The sequence below is a fragment of the Halichoerus grypus genome, chromosome 7 (assembly GCF_964656455.1).
Source record: "Halichoerus grypus chromosome 7, mHalGry1.hap1.1, whole genome shotgun sequence".
NCBI lineage: Eukaryota > Metazoa > Chordata > Mammalia > Carnivora > Phocidae > Halichoerus > Halichoerus grypus.
The window spans coordinates 133,235,679-133,255,980 of record NC_135718.1 but is presented as its reverse complement, the minus strand read 5'-3'; the positions used below and the strand labels follow the sequence as shown (position 1 = coordinate 133,255,980).

The following is a 20,302-nucleotide window of genomic DNA, read 5'->3' as shown; positions in this document are numbered from 1 at the left end:
TGGTGCAGAATAAAGAAACTTGTTTTTCCAGGCCACATAACACTGAAAGATGGAATACAGAAATGCAAACATTACTATCCAGCCCAGATAGTAAGACTTGTCTTTATAACTACATTTCCCACTGTAATTAAAAATTTTTTTGTTATCCTTTTATAATTTTTTCACTATTATGCTTTGATTATGGTGGAAAAGGTAAAAATATATCAGTTGTTTCATTTCCTATCCCGAGTTTTTCTATTCAGATAATAGATCTAAAAAGATCTGTTTGACAGAAATGGACGTGTTACACCAAAATACTAATATCATAGCTACATATTCCCCTCTGGAGGTGGTTTTGAATTGCATATGGAATAATTGAATTGGGTTATCTGAGACAATTTTTAATTTGAATTTGAGAGGGGAAAAAAGTTATGTTTCTGTGCATGTATGTAAGTATATATGGATGGCCATAGAGTGAACAGTAGTAGACATCTTTGTTTTTATTGGTTTTCAAAAATTGGTTTTCAAAAATTTACTCCTACAAAATGGGGAATCCAGATCTAGTGATAATAACATGGAAAAATCTGAAGCTGTTAGTAGTATAGTTTCTACAATGCTGGGATGTTCAATTGATGAAGTGGATAAAGCTACAATACAAATGAGGAAGAAACAGATGGGGAGAATATGCTCCTTTTTTCCCCAAGTGCCTGTTTCCAGTAATCACTATGGCCAAACTAGCCCCATGCCTTCACTTGGGAGCAACAAGCATCCTAATTAAATCACCTGTTTGCCTAAGCTAGTTCAAAGTAGATATTGTCCATTTACATATGGACAGTAATAAAAAATTTGTAGAAGGTAATTTAGTCAACATTCCTAATTATAATTGTTCAATATTCTTTTTATACTTCCAGGGAACTAACAAATTTTTATATCCCTCTAACAGATCTCCAAGAGGATAAGTAACAATTAATGAGGCTTTGCTCCTGATCATTGAATAAATGTTTTTAATCTTTGACCTGTTGCATTTTGTTAACTACTATTTCTAATTAAAATTAAAGATTATTTTAAAATTAATACTACATGGCCAAAATGTATTTATAGAAAAAGTATGTTTCTTTTTTAAAACTTTTATTCAATTTATTTAAATTTTAAAAAAAAGTTCATCCATTTCTCTTCCCTGCCCCCCACCTCTTGCAACCACCCCAATCTGTTCTCTGTATCTATAAGCTTGTTTTTTGTTGTTGTTTTTGTTGTTTTTGTTTTTGTTTAGATTCCACATATAAAACAGATCATATGCTATTTGTCTTTCTCTGACTGATTTCACTTAAAATAATGCTTTCAAGGTCCATACGTGTTATGTATCCCAAATGGCAAGATTTTATTCTTTGTTATGACTAATAATCTGTTATATATAACATGTCAATGGGAAATGTGAGAGTAAATTTTTTAGAATGTAAGATTATCATTAGGAGTCTACGGCCATACCACCCTGAACGTGCCTGATGTTGTCAGATTATCATTAGGAAATCTGTACAACGATAGGAATTAAGCAACTCTGCTAGCTATCAAGGTTTTTGATCTAAGGAACAGACATCTAGCACACATGCAGTCTGAAAGACTAATATTGTACACTAAAGAAGGCTTAGACACACGAATAGACATCTAGTTGCATACTATGAGCTATAGGAAACACAAATAAGAAAAAAAAGTAAGCTCATTTGTTAGAACCAAGTTGCAAGAACAAAACTGAAAGGCAAAATTTTGGTCCCTCCATCCCAAACTCTTCCTGTCTATAATTTAGTTCCCCCAACCTCAAAGACTTACTGTCTAAAGACCAGATTAGTTGCACCATATAGTAGAAGCTGAGCCTATTAAGTCAATAGGGCCTGTCTTAGGAATTAACAAAAGGATTATCAAGCAATATTTAATCCTCTATCAAATTAAAGAGCATGAACTTGTAGTGAGTTAGCTTTTAAAAAGTTTTGTTTTTTTTTTTTTTTTTTTTTTTTTTGCTGTTGCTTGTTTAGGGATTGATATCTGAATTGGCAGACTAGATGTATATTTAAAGGGCTAAGGAAAGGTTTTTCTGGAAAAAAACGCAGCAGTGGTAGTAACAGTTTTAGGTATTTGTGATTATCACATTAAAATAGACAAGCAATTAGGTATCAAAAGCAAAACCCCATGGACAATATTTACAATAACCACCAACAGCTACAAGACCAGCATGTTATTGATGTTTGTAATGGAAAATGCAGAGGGAAATGATGGGACATCTGGTGAAAATAGGAAAACTATAAAAGAGCTAAAAGATAACCACAGGGAAGTCCAATGGTCCAAAAGAAAAGATCAGCTGAAACCAAAGGGTGTTTTGCCCAATCCAGTAGTAGATGAGTTGAGTGGGTGTACAGTGAGAACAAGTGGGCTAGAATAATCTAGCTCCCATAAACTTCCAGGGCTCATGCCTCCCATTCAGGAAAAATTTAAATGGCTAAGAATAGAATTAAAATTGAGTACTATAGGGAAAATAGAGTCAAATTAAAGAGCAATCAGATAAAAGAGGTGGAGGGAAATAGCCACGACACCTCAGAAAGCAATTCACTCAATTGTTTATCACACACACTCACTCAAGCACACACATGTGCACAAAGATACATACATAAAGGACACTATGAAGTTAGAAAGGATATTATCTGGAAAAGTTTGGGAAAATTAGATTTACATAAAAATGGGAAACATGAAATTATCAAGGTCAAATAAAAAAATTGGTAAAAAAAAAAAAAAACAAGAGTAAGAAGGGAAATAAGATCCCTATAGACAATGAATGCATGTCAGAAAAAGATGCTAAAATTAAAAAAAAAAAAAAGATCAAATCTGTAACACAGAATGGAGAGTACAAAGATATTAAGAAAATTATACAATATAAAAAATATAAAGGATACCTAGACAATGTAAAAAATGATGGGGCAAAAATTTGGAAAGAATTAGAGTTCAAAGAAAAACAATTATTTTAGAAATGAAGGCTAAACTAGAAGCATGTTAGTAGATAATGCATTATGAACAGCAGATGTGTAAAGGAGGAAAGGTTTAAATATTTAAAAATAAAAAGAAGTAAAATTAATTATACAGAAAGTGATAAGACAGAAGACAAAGAAAATTTAGCATAAATATAGCAGGGTACTTAGAGGGGGAAAAAAGCAAAAGGACAGAAAAAATACTAAAACTAATTAAATAGAGCTTTCTTTAAAAAATGACTTAAAACTGCATATTGAAAAAGCAATATTTACATGAAAATATTGACCAAGAACAGCCAACACTAATAGACATTCTAGTAAGATTATTGGATTCAAGATAAGGGAAAAATATTTTGGGCATTTAGGCAAAGAGACTCAGGCCAAACTGCCAAGGCTCCTGCTGGCTAAAATTGTGACACTTTTAGATTTAATAAACAGAAGAATTGCAATATGTTTAAATTCATGGGGGCGCCTGGGTGGCTCAGTCGTTAAGCGTCTGTCTTCAGCTCAGGTCATGATCCCAGGGTCCTGGGATCGAGCCCCGCATCGGGCTCCCTGCTGTGCGGGAAGCCTGCTTCTCCCTCTCCCACTCGCCCTGCTTGTGTTCCCTCTCTCGCTGTGTCTCTCTCTCTGTCAAATAAATAAATAAAATCTTTAAAAAAAAAAAAATGTTTAAATTCATGAATTAAAAAAAATTAGGAAAATAAACTAACCAGTAACCTTTTGAGAATGACAGAGAAACAATTCATTATCTTGAAAGCTGGATAATTCAGGAGAAGAATCCACCATTTATTCTGCCATTCTTAAATGAGTTACACTGTTGCAGAGTCAAATAGTAGATGAAAAATGCATATTCTTATTAAATTCTTATAAGTAATAAATAAAATCAAACATGCAATTTGAATACCATAAGTTTTGCCTCCTCCATAAATTAACGGATCTGGACACTGAGCATCAGTAACTGGGCATGAGGAGAGAAACCTAGATATTACATGCCACCTGAGAGAAGAACACTCCAAAACCTCCGGTCTCGCCACAGCGATGCAACCTGACAACTTGCATGTTATACAGAGAACAGAAGGTTACACTGGTCTGCAAAATGGCTATAGAATATGCAAAATCATGAATGTGGGAAACTCTATGCATCAAATGTCCCAAACTCTTTTTCAGATAAAATTTAAGGAAATAACAGGTATAGGTAAGGGGAAATTTTTTTAATGGAAATCATACCACGGAAGTAAAAATAATAGTAATTACAAGAAGTAAATAAAATAATAAAATTTATTATTATTTCTCTCTGAAGGATTATTCAATTTTTATGTATTTAAAATATTCCTTTCAGGGGCTCCTGGGTGGCTCAGTCGGTTAAGCACCTGCCTTCGCTTCGGGTCATGATCTCAGGGTCCTGGGATTGAAACCCACATCGGGCTCCCTGCTCAGTGGGGAGACTGCTTCTCCCTCTCCCTCTGCCCCCCACTCATGCTTGTTCTCTCTCTCTAGTGTGCTCTCTCTCTCTCAAATAAATAAATAAATAACATCTTTAAAATAAAATATTCCTTTCAAATATTCGTTCCATCCTTCCCAGTAATTTGTTTACTGATAAGAGAAAAAAAGCACTCTCACATTTAAATAATTTAAAAAAGATTAAGATTTTTGAAATCTGTATAACAGGAAAATTTATTGGGCAGATATCTAGATGTTATTCCTTGATGAATATTTGAGATTCAAGACTTAACAAAAATGATTGTCAGAATTGTATCCTGTTAATCAGTTACTGCACTTTTCTTTTGATATTTACCAATAGGACTGTATGAATGAAATGTAAAACTCAATATGATAAAACAAGAGAATAACTTCAACCCTTCTTTATTTTTCTTTCTTTTTTTTTTTTTAAAGATTTTTTTATTTATTTATTTATTGGAGAGCGAGCAAGAGAGAAACAGCATGAGAGGGGAGAGGGTCAGAGGGAGAAGCAGGCTCCCCGCTGAGCCGGGAGCCCGATGTGGGACTCGATCCCAGGACCCTGGGATCATGACCTGAGCCGAAGGCAGTCGCTTAACCAACTGAGCCACCCAGGCGCCCTTCAACCCTTCTTTATTTTTCTTAAAAAACCATGTTGATCATTTGTGGGGATACCTTAATATTCTAACCATTTTAAAAACTTATTGGTGGGTAAAAAGTATTTTGAGCTACTGAATCAGATTTCCATGGTAGAATATTATAGTGAGAATAGTATATATTTCTTTTTCTGTATCCTATATTAAATTGTAATATATTACATGGAGACATGGCAAGCTTATTGTAGGTCCAAACAACAACATCAAAATTACTTGATAGATTAAAGAATAGGAAGTAAGAAAATATTTAATGCTTCTAAATTAGTAATTATGAAGGAAAATGAGAGATTAAAAAGATTTCACTATTTTTTAAATTATAGTAGTAATATTTCTATGATCACAAGTATCATTGAATATTAGCAAGTAACAACTCATCTTTAAAGAGTAGCTGCAATCAGATAAAAAATATTTTAGTTGTTATAAAACTTGAAAAATTTTCTGAAAGAAGTTAAAACTGCAATTGTCTTATGTAGCATCAGACCATAGGGCTGGCTTAATTATAATTGTCTTAAAATTGAGTTTTGGAGGTAGAATTGAGATGACAATGTTGTTTTAAAGACTATATTATTCGTACTCAAAGTAAAACTTACTGTTTTGCTATTGTGTTTTTTCACCAATAAAATCTAGCTCTTCACATTTATATGGATTTTCCCTCTCTTATTGGTAAATAATATGTACATCTCTTGAGATGAATAAAGATGAATTATTTTCTCTATTTTTGAAATTTTCATGACTGAGAGTGCACACTGCACATATAAATAACTTATTCACATGTGTGTGTGTGTGTATACACACACATATATATATATTCCATGACTACAATTTAGAGTTTTATTTTGACTCTTATTTTGTGTAATTTAAGCATGAGTTCATAAAGATGATTCACCTAAACACACAGGAATTCACTGGGATATTTGTATCACTAAGAAGGAATTAGAATTATTCTTCATGTGTATGTAATTTCCCAAGAGAGTGGGAAGTAGGGTGAATAGCATTCCATGACTTAAGAATTCTCTGGAGTGGTTGAAGAACGAGTGTAACTTTAAAGAATAGAAGAATTATTTCTGGCCCTATAAAATTACAAAGGAAAGAAAAATTACTGCCTACAGTGCTGATTTTCTCATACTGGCTCTGGAGCAAACAACCACAGGAACAAGAAAATTGGGTAGTTTTACAATTTAATAGACCCAATTCATCAATTAAACACCTTGACAAAAGAATAGTTGCATATTTTTTTTAAACTCAAAGTCATAGGCAGTGATTCTCTGCCCTTCAGAAAATTTGAGATATCAAAGAAAACAGTATCTGTCCACTTTTAGAAAATACTGCTGTGTGTCTGAGTTAAACCGCAGAACAAAAATATCCCAAAAGCAGTTTGTAATACTAATACGGATACATTTTGTGAAGTTTTTAAAAAACAGTTCAAACAGACAAATGATATAGGAGATAGTTTTACCTTTATCAAATAATTTGTTCATATTTTGCAAGCATACTTAAAATATAAATTAATGATATTTTTGTCCTTTGTGATTTTCTGCCGGATAACTTCCTTAAGTAATTGAACAATTCTGTTAGATATTTGCTTTTTCATCTGTCTTTTCTTCTCAGTTCTCTTTTAGATGCTCTTGATCCAAGCACACATCGTGACTAAACTGCTGATGATTTCACTGTGACCTTGAAATCTATACTTTCTCATTTCTAATCCGTGTGATCTATTTCACCAAAATTGTCAGTTCTGAAGAGTTTGGATATAAAATCCCTATTTACAGGTTTATAATTCTTGCCCAGGCATAATTACTCACAGTACTGTGTTTCATTCTGAAAGTACCATGATTCTCAGTTTTGTTGATTCATTATATAGTCGCCCTAATTCATAAGCAAGGATGCCACTCTGAAACCAGACTCCTGAAATTCGGCCACATTTTTTTTTCCAAGTACAAAATCATACAATGATATTCAAAACTAGAGTTTTGTTTTGTTTGTTTGTTTTTGTACCTACCATTGTTCTGTGAAAAACACCTGGATCACTAGGACTTCATACTATTTTCCATTCTCCAGTATTTGTTGTAGAGTATTCAACAAAACTAGATCTCCATTCTCCATTTTTAAAGGACTGTTTATTCACTAAATAGTCATTGAAATTTACCTCATTTATAGCTCTTGACTTTCTAGAGTAGGTATCCAAGAGTGTGATGGCTAAGAACTCATCTGATCTTATCACTACTTTTCACCTCCATGGTGGTTTCAAATCATCCTGTACTACTCGGACACTTACATCTCTCAGATTTCTTTTAGAGTAGGTACATTTTTATCTTAAATTTTATGTAAAAGAAGTTTTTTTCAAATATAACAACTAGAGAGGATAATAAAAATAACCATATTCCTGTCATCCAGAATTATTTTAACAATATTTATATTTCCTTCAAATAACTGTTTAAATGGATAAAGTAAGATATTATGGATACATTTGAAGTGATCTTTGACTATTATTTCTAATTATTTCCATTTCATCCTCTCCTCAAAAAATCTTCTATCTTCTCTTCAAACAAACAAACAAAAACCAACTAAAATAAATTTTGGGTATATCCTCCCAATCATATTTATTTTTTTAAATTTTTAAAAATATTTTATTTATTTATTTGACAGAGAGAGAGAGAGCACAAGCAGGGGGAGCAGCAGAGGGAGAGGGAGAAGCAGGCTCCCCGCTGAGCAGGGAGCCCGATGCGGGGCTCGATCCCAGGACCCTGGGATCATGACCTGAGCCGAAGGCAGATGCTTAACCTACTGAGCCACGTAGGCGCCCCCCCAATCATATTTTTAATATTCCATATTTGTATCTATGCAGAATATGTAATATTATGTAACTGCATTTTTATGATGGTTTTCAAAATACAGTTGAGGAAATGTACCCCTTTTACTCACCATTTAATTTTTGAGCTGTAACTTTATTTAGCGTTGGGCTGGAACTTGCTAGGATTGACTTGAAAAAGCTCATTACTGCCTTTTCACATCAGTAGCTTGAAATCAGCCATAGTGGGAGTATTTACAACATGCAAATTGTCAAACAATACAAACTGGGACTTTTTTATCAGATAGATTATAAACTGACGATATTTCTAATCCACCTCACTTTCCATTTAACTGTTATATTTTATCTTTTATAAATATACCAAAATTAAATCAGTTGTTGCCTTATTAATGGAACTTCATGATCTTTCCTTTTTTCCCTCTCCTTTTCTCTCTCTCTCTTTCTATTTTGTTATTATATGCAATGTACACCATGAACATATCCCCTGGGACTGTGTAAGGCAAGGGGAATCACTGAGTTCTAGAGTGTGCTTCCTTGGGTTTCAGTATGACTATAGATAAAGCAGTGTCAATACCCTAACTCTCATTTCTCACATCCTTGAAAAAACATGACACTTTCATGCTTAACTGTATTCTGCTAGTCTCATGGATCAAACATCATATTATTTTTGTTTCATTCTATTTCCCTGAAAATAATAAGGTTGATTTCCTCTTCATTTACTTATTTTAAATTTGTCTTTCCTCTGTTGCATGTAAGAAGAAAATAACCTTCGTAGTGTCAAAATAGTTTCATTTTCTTTAAGCATATACAAGTTAACTCTCACCCTCCAAGTCTGAATTGCTTGAAATCAAGAAATGTTTTTAGTATGGTTTTGTTAAGCATGCTTTTAGTTTTGTTTGTTTTTCATTAGGAGATAGTGTTAGTTCATGAAAGTGCTATTCCTCACTACTTACACAATACCATCACGATTATTTATCCCTTCATGGTTCACTTATTCATTCAATGAATATTTAATGAGCACTTTCTACACCAGGCACCGTATTAGATGCTGGAGATCTGATCAAGAACAACAATAACACATTTTTTTTAAAAGGAAATTTCTGAATGGGGTTTCAAATCTTGTGATGGAAGTCAATCTGTAAGTAAGATGTATAAGGAAAACACATTGTATCCTAAATAGTGGTGAGAACTTTAAGAGAAACAAAACAGGAACAAAGGATTTGGGGAGGGCTGCAATTTGAGTGGCCAGGGAATATGTCACAATGAAAGTGACAATTGAATAAAGCCTGGAAGGATGAGAGGAAGCAAATTATCTACATGGTAGTAAGAATGATCAGCAAGTTCAAAGGCACTGTGCACAAAATCTGTTTTTAGAATTTTCAGCAGTGATAGTACAATAACTCTCTTTTGAGAAAAAAGTTAAAAATATGTCCTAAAAAACAAGTGCAATTCTCCTGAGAGATCAAAAACCTCACCGTGAGAAGGAGATACATTTATTCATCATTACTATGAACATATTTGGGAAAAATAGAAATTCCTGTGTGCCATGCCTGTACTCCTGCTTCATGCTGTTTTACCAATAGATTATTCCTCTAGACGGAGGTAGCTATTGTAGTAAAATGAGTCTCAAATTAAACATGATTTTATCCATTATGGTTAAGGTCAAGTGGCATATAAGCAATTATTCTTTATGAAAGTATTACCCTGTGCCTTTCAGCTATGCCAGTCAAACTACTGATAGGTCGCCATCAAAAGGGAACATTTATATAGAGAGGGAAAAACATACACAAGAGACTAAGCTCTTCAAAATCATGTTATAATAAAGGAAGAGGAACATTTCTCTCCCCTACCCCTATGTATCTAAATGTTCCTCTAATTTCTGATTACTTATCTTTCATCTAAAAATTTTGGCTTTTCCTTCCTGTTCTCTGAGAATTGTCTGAAGGATAAGGATACCAAGGAAATAAAACTTGTCTGATCTAGGTACCTAGGAGACTCAGCATTCAATCATCCTTGCTTCTAACTCTGCTGTGGATGTGTACTTTTATTTAGCAAAGCCCTAAGTGCATCTGGTCATTGAGAGTATGTCTGGAAAATGTGATTAGGACTAGAGTTCTTTGGGCAGTTGGTTTTTTCTTTCTACTTCCTCTTTTTCAGATGTATGACTCCATTTCTACCAAGAAAATGTGGTTAAGATACTCCTATTGGTTGCTTGGAGCTATTTAACTGCCTACTGGCCTTCATCTCTGCATCACCTCTAGCTGAACAAAGTAACCACTAACAGCTAACATCAAGAGCTTTCAACTGCCTGGTGTCACACTTTCCAACACACTGCCTTGACCCTAAATACACCATTCCTCCATACCCTGAAATGCAGTCTGTTAGACACATCTAATTTTTAAAACATGGTCCTATTTTTGCCTTCCTTAGGTCAGATATAAGATATTATACCTTCTTCCAATAAATTTAAGGTATTTATACATCTAAAGAAGAATACTTAAAAAGAATTTTCATTACTTCCCCAAACTATTATGAATTTTCTTAAAATTTTCCCCTCATATTAAATTCCCTGCTTAATATAAGAAAATTATTAGGGAAAAAAATAGTCCGAAATTAATATTTCCTTTTAAAATAGAACATTTATAATATATATTTTATTAATTCACTTTTTCACATGATACTAATGGTTATAAAATACTAATTCTAGTTTTATATGTGTGTGCACACACACCCATATTTGAGGGGTTTGTATTGATTCAAATTGAAAGTAACATATAATGTTTTCTTAAAAATCATTTAGAATAATAAAATAAAGGGTGCTTGGGCGGCTCAGTTAAGAGTCTGCCTTCGGCTCAGGTCATGATCCCAGGGTCCTGGGATGAGTCGCATGTCCGGAGTCTGCTTCTCCCTCTGTCCCTCCCCCCACTTGTTCTCTCAATCTCTCTCTCGCTCTCTCTCTCTCAAATAAATAAAATCTAAAAAGAAGAATAATGAAATAAATTATGGTAAAATATAATCCAAATAATTGTATGATGTCTTCTCAGTTTACTTTAAAATAGGTGAGACTTAATGAGAGTTATTTCTTCCATGCTCTATTGGTAGCATGATAAAATCAACTGTGTGACGGCTTTATTTTAGAGGCAACAAGATGAATATTAAGGATTGAACCATTGGAGGTAGGCCATTATTATTTATAGGTTATTATGCAAATCACAATTCAGCTTTAGATATTATAGAACACTGTATTAGTAAATGAGTCCCTTCCTTACTCTATATGAAAGTTCTAACCTAATTTACTTTCATTGACTACAAAAATTCATAGAAATGTCTGTAAATTTAACACAAAATTAAAGTTCAGAGTACTAAGTGCTGCTATTTGCATGCCAGGACCCATTCCCCCTTATTCTGTACTAACAAAAGCCATGGATTTGCTTATGGCTGCAATTTTTACATCTAAAAATACTCATCTTTCTATTCCCTGGCATCTATAGAAGACTCTATGATACAGTGTAGAAAGTTAGTTCACACAGAATTCCCTTGAAAGATTCTTGCCTTTTAAAAGCAAAAACTTCATAGAGGAAAGACTTTTAGCCTTTGGCCCACCTTACCCCACCTTCTTTTCCCAAGTAGATCTTAGATCTGTTACAATGCTTTATTGTATGATTATGTTGGTTATGTTGTTAAAATTTTAATTTACATGTGTTACAGGAACTTGGATGATGTTCATGAGGTTGAGAGGATAAAATATAAATAAGTGGCATTTCATATTTCAAAAACAGAAATATTAAATCATCAATAATAAAATACATGTTTAACAATATTTCTAGTGATGGTAAGTGGCAAATATGTATGGAACAAAACAGACATGTAGCAAATACTAATTATTATATTCATTATTTGTAACAAAATTTATAAATATGTGTTTAATGACTATGATAGTCCTTCATGTAATCAAATTTTTACATAGTAAATATGGAGCTGTACTCTGCAAACTAGTGTCCACTTGGTCTGAAGAAGAACTTTAGTGAGAGAAATATACCAGGTATATTTGTGGTTCAGCATGAAACCTACAAAATTCTGATACTAATCAGTTTTCCCAATGCTAGACACTACAAGGTAGAAATTTAACTCATTTGCAAATGTATCATTTTTGTCATTTATACTTTGTGTTTAACAATACTTTTTATTGAGATGTAACTGACATACTAGTTTCTGGTGTATAACATAATGATTTGACATTTGTATATATTGAAGAATGATCACCACAATAATTCTAGTTAACATTCATCACCATACATACTTACATATTTTTTTCTTGTAATGAAAACTTTTGAGATCTACTCTCTTAGCAAATTCCAAATATATAATACAGTATTATTAACTATAGTCACCATGCTGTACATTATATCTGAGGACTTATTTTTTTTTTAAAGATTTTATTTATTTATTTGACAGAGAGAGACACAGCGAGAGAGGTAACACAAGCAGGGGGAGTGGGAGAGGGAGAAGCTCCCCACTGAGCAGGGACCCCAATGCGGGGCTCGATCCCAGGATCCTGGTATCATGACCTGAGCCGAAGGCAGACGCTTAACGACTGAGCCACCCAGGCGCCCAGGACTTATTTTATAACTGGAAGTTTGCATCTTTTGACTTTCTTCACTCATATTGCCTACCTTCCTACCACTCACCTCCAGCAACCTCCAATCTGTTCTCTGTGAATTCCATTTTTCTTGGTTTGTTTGATTTCATTTGTTTGTTTCCACATATAAGTGAGATCATATGATATTTATCTTTCTGTGTCTCATTTATTTCACTTAGTGTGATGCCCTCAAGGTCCATCCACGTAGTTGCAAATTGCAGGATTCCCTTCCTTTCATGGTGAATAATACTCCACTGTGTGTACATGTGTGCATATATCACATTTTCTTTATTAATTTATCCATTGATGAACACTTAGGCTATTTCTATGTCTTGGTTATTATAAATAAATGTTGCTATAAAAATGGGAATGCATATATCATTTTGAGTTAGTGTTTTCATTTCCTTGGGATAAATACCCAGAAGTGGAACAGCTGGATCATAAGGTAGTTCTTGTTTTAATTTTTTGAGGAAACTTTGTACTGCAACAATTTACATTTCCACCAACAGTGCACAATGTTCCCCTCAATCTACATCCTTGCCAAAATTTACCTTTTGTCATTTTGATAATAGCCATTCTAGGGGTGAAGTGATATCTCTTTGTGATTTTGATTTGCATTTCCCTGAGTAATCTTTATACTATATGAAATCCAAGCATAATATCAATGTGTTATAAAAATACTTAAATCTATTACTTGAATTTTCTAGGGTTCTATAATAGTATAATATTATAAAGTAATGGATTCAGTAACCATGTTTTGAAAGTTCATTCAATAATCAGCCAATGCACAATGAATAAAATTCCACATAGATTGATTTTTGTGCTAAAGTTTAAAAGTTAGTGAAACATCATTTGTTTATTCATGAAGACGATTAGTTGTAGATTGATTAAAATGTAAATACTGAATGCAATTATTCAGTTTAACATGAGATAGTAAGATTAGGCTTTTTTATTAGATTTTAAGTTCTACAGGAGAAAAATATGTAATTGAATAAATATATTCAATACTAATAATTCAATCTTATTATCCAGCTACTTATATGAATAACATAGCCACTATAATTCAATATATATTATTAATTGAATATAATGTGAATGGAGTGCATATGAAATCATATATTTCATAATGCTTACTTTAGTTTTAAAAATAAACATAATAAAATAAAAAAATAGAAAAAAATAAACATGAATTATATTAGTCAATCAATAGGCCTGTTTGGAAGGTATGCAGTAGTAATACTGTTGTGGTTCTGGATATGAAATATAGCCCTTCTTTGATAGCAAATAACCTGGTTTATGAGATTAAAAACATGCACTACAGATAATGAAAAAGCAATATGTCAGTATATAATTTTGCAATTTTGTATGCAGTAGAATGTTGATTGCGTATAATGTATTAGAGATCTTTCTGGGTTTTGAGGTAACATCAAATAAAGGTCAGAGTCAGCCATCAAGAAACTTAGAGACTAAAAAGAGGAAGATAGTAGTCAAGCAGATTCGGAATGCTGAGTTGCAGAGAACTGGCGGAGGTAAGTACTGGCTGGAAAGGGGCCCTGTAACTAGAGGAATTTGAGGGGGGGAAGGTTATGGAAGATTTCCCTGGGTAAGCATTAATCAGAACCAATATTTAAGCCAAAGAGGATTTCAAGGAGAACATGCAAAAAACTGCAGTTAAATACATATATAATTTCTACAGATCCTAAATACATGAATACATGGTGCTCATTCAATCATACCTTCTACACCTGGTTCTGACTTTTTATTAGATTTTAAGTTCTACAGGAGAAAAATACATAATTGAATAAATATATTCAATACTAATAATTCAATTTTATTATCCAGCTACTTACATGAATAACATAGCCACTATAATTACATGGCTTGGGAAAGACACTTGAACACTTGAAACTGAATTTACTCATTTAAAAAGTGATTAGATTAAGTTATGGCTTCACTCCTTTCCAGGCTTTTAGTTGTTCACTTTTCTATTTACAAGAAGAAAGAAAACGGATATTAGGACTCATGAAATTAATTTTAGCTTTATATTGACCTCAGATAACCTGAAACAACCATAATGAAAGTTTTCTTCTTCTGGCTAGTCCTTAACCAGTTCTGCATCTACCTCTTAAGCTCCAAACAAAAAGCTGTCTCTTTGTGATACCTTCCCTCATCCCAAAGGCAGATATAATGATCCTATCCTTGAGTCTGTGTAGGTTTAGCTCACACTTCTTGTAAGACATTTCTCAAATTCTCCCTGGTATGAAAGTTATTTTTGTACAGGTCTTTCCCCCCACCCCGCCCAGGGGAGATTGGGCACTCCTCCTGAGTAAATTACTAAGGGCCTGATTCATCTTTACATCTTGTTGAAAAAAATACCCCTAAATAAGTGTGTGTAGAAGAATAAATTGCTAACCACTTATACTCACTTCGTAATAACATACTTATATTTAATCTTTTAACAAGTTAATTATGAGGCATATCTGTTGATAAAATATAACTAAAATAGCAAAGACAACACTTGTTCAATTAATGATTTAATAAGATTGGCTAGTGCCATTTTGAAAAATGTTTTTATTATAGATTTTTAAAATGATCAAGATACTGGATGAAACCATGTTCAAGTAATAGTGTAATTAGCTAACTTGCATTTGATAGAACACGTATTCAGTATTGTTTCTCCAGTACTTCTTTAGATTATTTTTTCTCGTATTGATGCATGTTAGTAATTCAAGTCAGTTGTTTTATTACTGCATTGCTTCCAGTAAAACTCTAGAGGTTGCATGAATATAGATTGAGTGAATATAATTTTAAACCATTATGTGTAGTCATATTAAAAAGCAGGGGATAAGAGGAAAATGTTGATAATTGTACTCCACCCATTACAAAATTTAAATTGATTTGACTTCAACGTGAGGGCTAAAAGCATATTCAATGTATTAAAAAGCACAAATCTATAGTCTATTGTTCAGCACACTGTTATTACTACTAGTACATCATTTTCCCTTCAGACTTTCACTGCAGAAAGTTCTAAGAAAATGATTGCAATCAATCTTTTAATAACTTAGTGTAGTTCTAAAATCTAATATCCATAGCCAAAGGAAAGATAGTTAGTCCTTCTTTGCCTCAATTTCCTTATGTAAAAAGATAACAGTTTTAACTAGATCACTAATTCAAAACCTTATTTCTTTCTTTTTTTCCTCCCAGAGTTATACCCAAACCTTCACATCCAGAAGTGCCTGTTGGTGGAGAAGAAAAGAGAGCTGAAAGAATAGTAATTTACTACCCTCCTAACCTTGTCCACGTGAAACCAAGAAGCTCTCCATACTTCTATTTCATTGTAAGTCGGGATAAGATTTATTGAGTACTAGTTTCTGTGGTAAGAAAAAAAAGAAATAAAAAGAGGAAAGGAGAATGGTGATTTAAACCACTGAAAAAGAATCATATCTCAGATTTAAGATATTATTATTTAATTAATAACAAATTAGCAATTTGAGTTTTGTTGATATTTTCCAAACAAATGATTAAGTTAATAAGTTACTCCTTTTATATATAATTAAGGATTCTTTATATCATAAAAGTATATTTTTTATTCCAGTACTTTGATTTTTTTGTAATAAAAATACATTTTATATTTCATTTTAAAAAAAAGAGTAAACAAAAATACATTGTCTTTGTTTTGGGTATTTTATATATTGCCCTGGGATGTTAAATACCAGAATTAGCCTGCCAATGAAACTGGGTAACATTTCACATTAATAATTTTGATCCCATCAGCTTTATCCATTGTTGCCTTTTTTTTTTTTTTTTGGCACAGAATAGGGAATTTATACAATGTTATTCAGTATTTAACTGTGATTCTTAAAAAGTAATTTTATGCCTATAGCCTTTTCCCCCCACTCAATTTTCCAAAAAGAAACACATATATAAACACACACAACAACACTTTTATTCTTCTTCTGTATGTATGAATTTTTTTTTTTTTTGATCCTTTGAAGCTATTGTTAGGCAGAAACTGGGGGAAAGTAGCGTTCTGGAGAGAAAACATGGAAAACTGGTAGCATTTTATCACTCTCCTCTTTCCTCATTTGATCTTCTTAACATAGGAATTTCTTGGATCCCTGATGTTTGAAAACAGTTGAAGAATGCTTACAAAGGTTGCCAGTGTGAAAACACTGTGTTTGGCTGCTTTAAGGGAAGCAAATTAGAGGACATGGTATCCAATCTAAAACATTAACTGGGTCTTAGGAGTATATCTGACTTTCTGTTCTGATGATTTGACTTGTTTGATAGGTAGGGAAGGGTGGAGAAGAGCTGTCTGCCTTTAACAGGTGGGACCACGCCTACCTCACTTTGAACCTCTCAAGTATATACTTGCATCTTGAATCTGAAGACAACCATATCCTGACAGTGTCTAAGTTTACCTTCTTTCCTTTTTAATACATTATTCAACAATCAGATTTCAAATGATTTTTCACAGTTGCAGTATAGTCCAATATTTATTCCTAGTTATTAATCACTCCAATGCAAACACTAGTATGCCTGAAATGTTCATTTTACCTATTGTCTCTTGTTAGGCATGCTAATAATTCCTTTATTAAAACACATGTCCCCAGACCACTAGTGATGTTGTATGAATTTTGTGTATCAATTCCTCACATGAACTCCTCCTATGAGTCAGTTTTATAAAGATACCAGGATTTAAGACATTTAATCCTAAGTAGCCTTAATGTAGAGGTCTACATCAATAGTATTATTTCTCTGCAATACATGGTATCAACCCTTCCAGCATATGCAAATTTTCTATGTGCCTGAACATGGTACTTTCGGAGAATTTCTCTGAATCTTAGGGTAATTCATTGATCTTTCTCCGCACCCCAAACCATTATGTAGTCATGGTCAATAGACTTAAATAGAAGTCATGAGGTAATCTGAGATAATGAAACACTAACCATCTTGCCGTCAAAGATGACAGTGATTGCTTAAGGTTCTAGGTGTCAACGGGACTTGGAAGTTAAAATAACCTAACAAAAAAACCTAAAAAACAAACATAAAAAACCCGTTCTAGTCCAAAATATATATTTTTTGCATATCTCCGGACTTTTCAGAGGTATTGCAGTAACCACCATAGTCCAAGTGTTATTTTATCCTTCTAATTTTTATGCCATTGCTATATAGAATAAAGTTATTTAACAAAGCCTCTTCTGCCTTATCCATAGAAAAAAGAGGTTATTCTCTATTAAGTATAAAATTTCTAAAAACAATTCCAAATCCATAAAATTTCTGAATGGTAGATTCAAATAATTTAGTATTTGAATGACGTGGATATATATGCTTATGTATATAAATAAACATATATATATATAAATATGTATGTGTATATGTTAATATATACATATATGCTAATATGTTATATCCTTATTATCTGTTATTTCATTATCTGAATCAATATTATTATTATTATTACTTTAGCAGAGTGAATAAAAGGTGATTTATACAAGTTAAGCATTTACATTTTCAAATTATTGTTAAATTCTTATGGAAGGCTAAGAAGGCAAACACCCTTCTTAATGATGTCCCTCCACAATGCATTTTGCAATTTGTCTTTGAGATCACTTCTATTTCCAAATAATACCTGTGGATTTCAAGAGGTACTTACAAAGAACCCACTATGACAGACTTAGATCTAAACTTACCTACTTATTGCCGTCTCCTCTCCCAGACACTCATGTTATATGTTTTATCATATTCTTGTTTTCTATTGGTAAGTCTTAGAAGCTTAACTCTCTCTGTGTCTTGTCCCATCTACTTTAGACATTATATCTTTATTAATTAATATTTAAGATTAAGAAGTTGAATGCCTCTACTTCTTCACTCTTTTTCCCATCCTCTTCTAGATTTAAATGGGGCAGAATTTCTTTTATGTATTATCTTTTGTTTTATTGTTATTTTTGAAAGATTTTATTTATTTATTCATGACAGACAGAGAGAGAGAGAGGCAGAGGCAGAGGGAGAAGCAGGTTCCCCACTGAGCAGGGAGCCCGATGTGGGGCTCGATCCCAGACCCCAGGATCATGACCTGAGCCGAAGGCAGACGCTTAACCAACTGAGCCACCCAGGTGCCCTATTATCTTTTGTTTTAATCCAATAGGACTTAACAATTAACAGAGGAATTGCCCCGAAATAGAGGAAAAACTTTGATTGGTGTTTCCCAAACTTACTCTAAAACCATAAAATTTTATTTCTGCAATCTCCTTGGTGATACAGATAAGTATATGAGAGATCAGGTGCTGAATAAAACATAATTTGGGGGTGGAGAGCAAATAAATAGAATACGTTAAATTATTATTTCCCTACTTACATCAATATTAAACTTTCCTTGGATTTGTACAATTGCTTTGTAAAAGGATGGGAAGCAAGGGAGAGGGCATCTCTGGAAATGGGTCACAAGGTTGAAGCATTTCCAGAATTTGTTGAAATCCAAACCCGAGGAGCAGTGCATTGGAACATTTAGTGAAATTTTTTACTTCAGCTTTAAATATACAGTGTTAGAAAATGCGTTTTCTATAATCCTAACTAATATATAGTGGAATATAAATCCCACTTGGGAACATAACAAATTCTAATGAACTTAGTGACAATGTTTACTTTCTGCAAGTTTAGATTAAGAAATGGAGGAAGATGTTCTTTCAACACCTATAACTTCATTTCAGTAACATCATTTCTCATATTGACCCTAAAATATTGTCTCTTTATATGCTATGGTTTTCTTTCTCTCTGTTTTTTTAGAAAATCATTTAGTCTTCATAATCCTTACCAGGATTAGATTTTGTAAACCAATATATCAAATTTTATATTTCCCAAATATAAAATGTTGAATGGTAAATTGATCATAATATCATCACATGTTTTCAATGTAAATGTTAAATTTATATATACTTTATGTACAAATTTGATATAAATGGGGTATTTGTTATGAATCATGTTAAGGTCAATATTGTATTATGCAATTTTAAATTATACTCTAGTAATGTGGTCTACTGGAATTATTGGAATAGGATAGTAGGTCAGAGACTATTTCTTGGTATGAGAAAGAGCCTCTACTGTATTTTAAATCACTTTGGAATGGGGGAAAAAAAGCAATTCAAAGTGCATTTTCTTCTAAGACTTCTATCTCATGTTTGAATAAGAAGAAAATGAATTTTCTATTAATAACAGGATCATTGAACAGCAGTGCCTAAAGATAATAACAGCCAGCACTTCACTGCCTCCATTTTAGTAATTGTAGACAGATGGATACCAACAAACAAGCAAATGGAGCTAGCTAATTAATAAGCATATTGTTCTGAACATCAGACTGCATGTTTAATAAAGCCCATCATTCATTTATTCATATACTAAATATTTACCCCCTAATGTTGGTCAGGCAATATGCTAGGTACTAAAATGAATAAAGATGGGGTAATGCAGTATGGTGGGAAGACAGATACATATAAAATAATCACACAAATAAAGGCAAAATAGATATCTGAACAATGCTACAGATGACAGTAATAAGGTATCATGAGATTTTAATAAATGACCAAAGAGATATTATATGATGTACTTAGCCAAAGGTGTCAGAAAGAACCCTGCAAAATCTGATAGCCTAATGTATTTCATTCCTTAAATATGGTAATAGCTATGTTTATTTGCCTTTAGTTTGTTGAGTATTTCACCAAGCCAAGTTCATTTGAGAAATAAAGATAAT

At 32.7% G+C, this 20,302-nt stretch overlaps 1 long non-coding RNA gene across 2 annotated transcripts in view; it reads left to right on the top strand.

The window, feature by feature from the left end:
* The window catches only part of LOC118530783 (uncharacterized), a 122,347-nt gene that overhangs the window by 75,455 nt on the left and 26,590 nt on the right, over positions 1-20,302 (top strand). For both annotated transcript variants that reach the window (XR_013449509.1, XR_004914802.2), the window contains exon 2: positions 15,760-15,892. This is a non-coding gene — a long non-coding RNA (uncharacterized LOC118530783). The remainder of the gene's footprint in view (positions 1-15,759; positions 15,893-20,302) is intronic.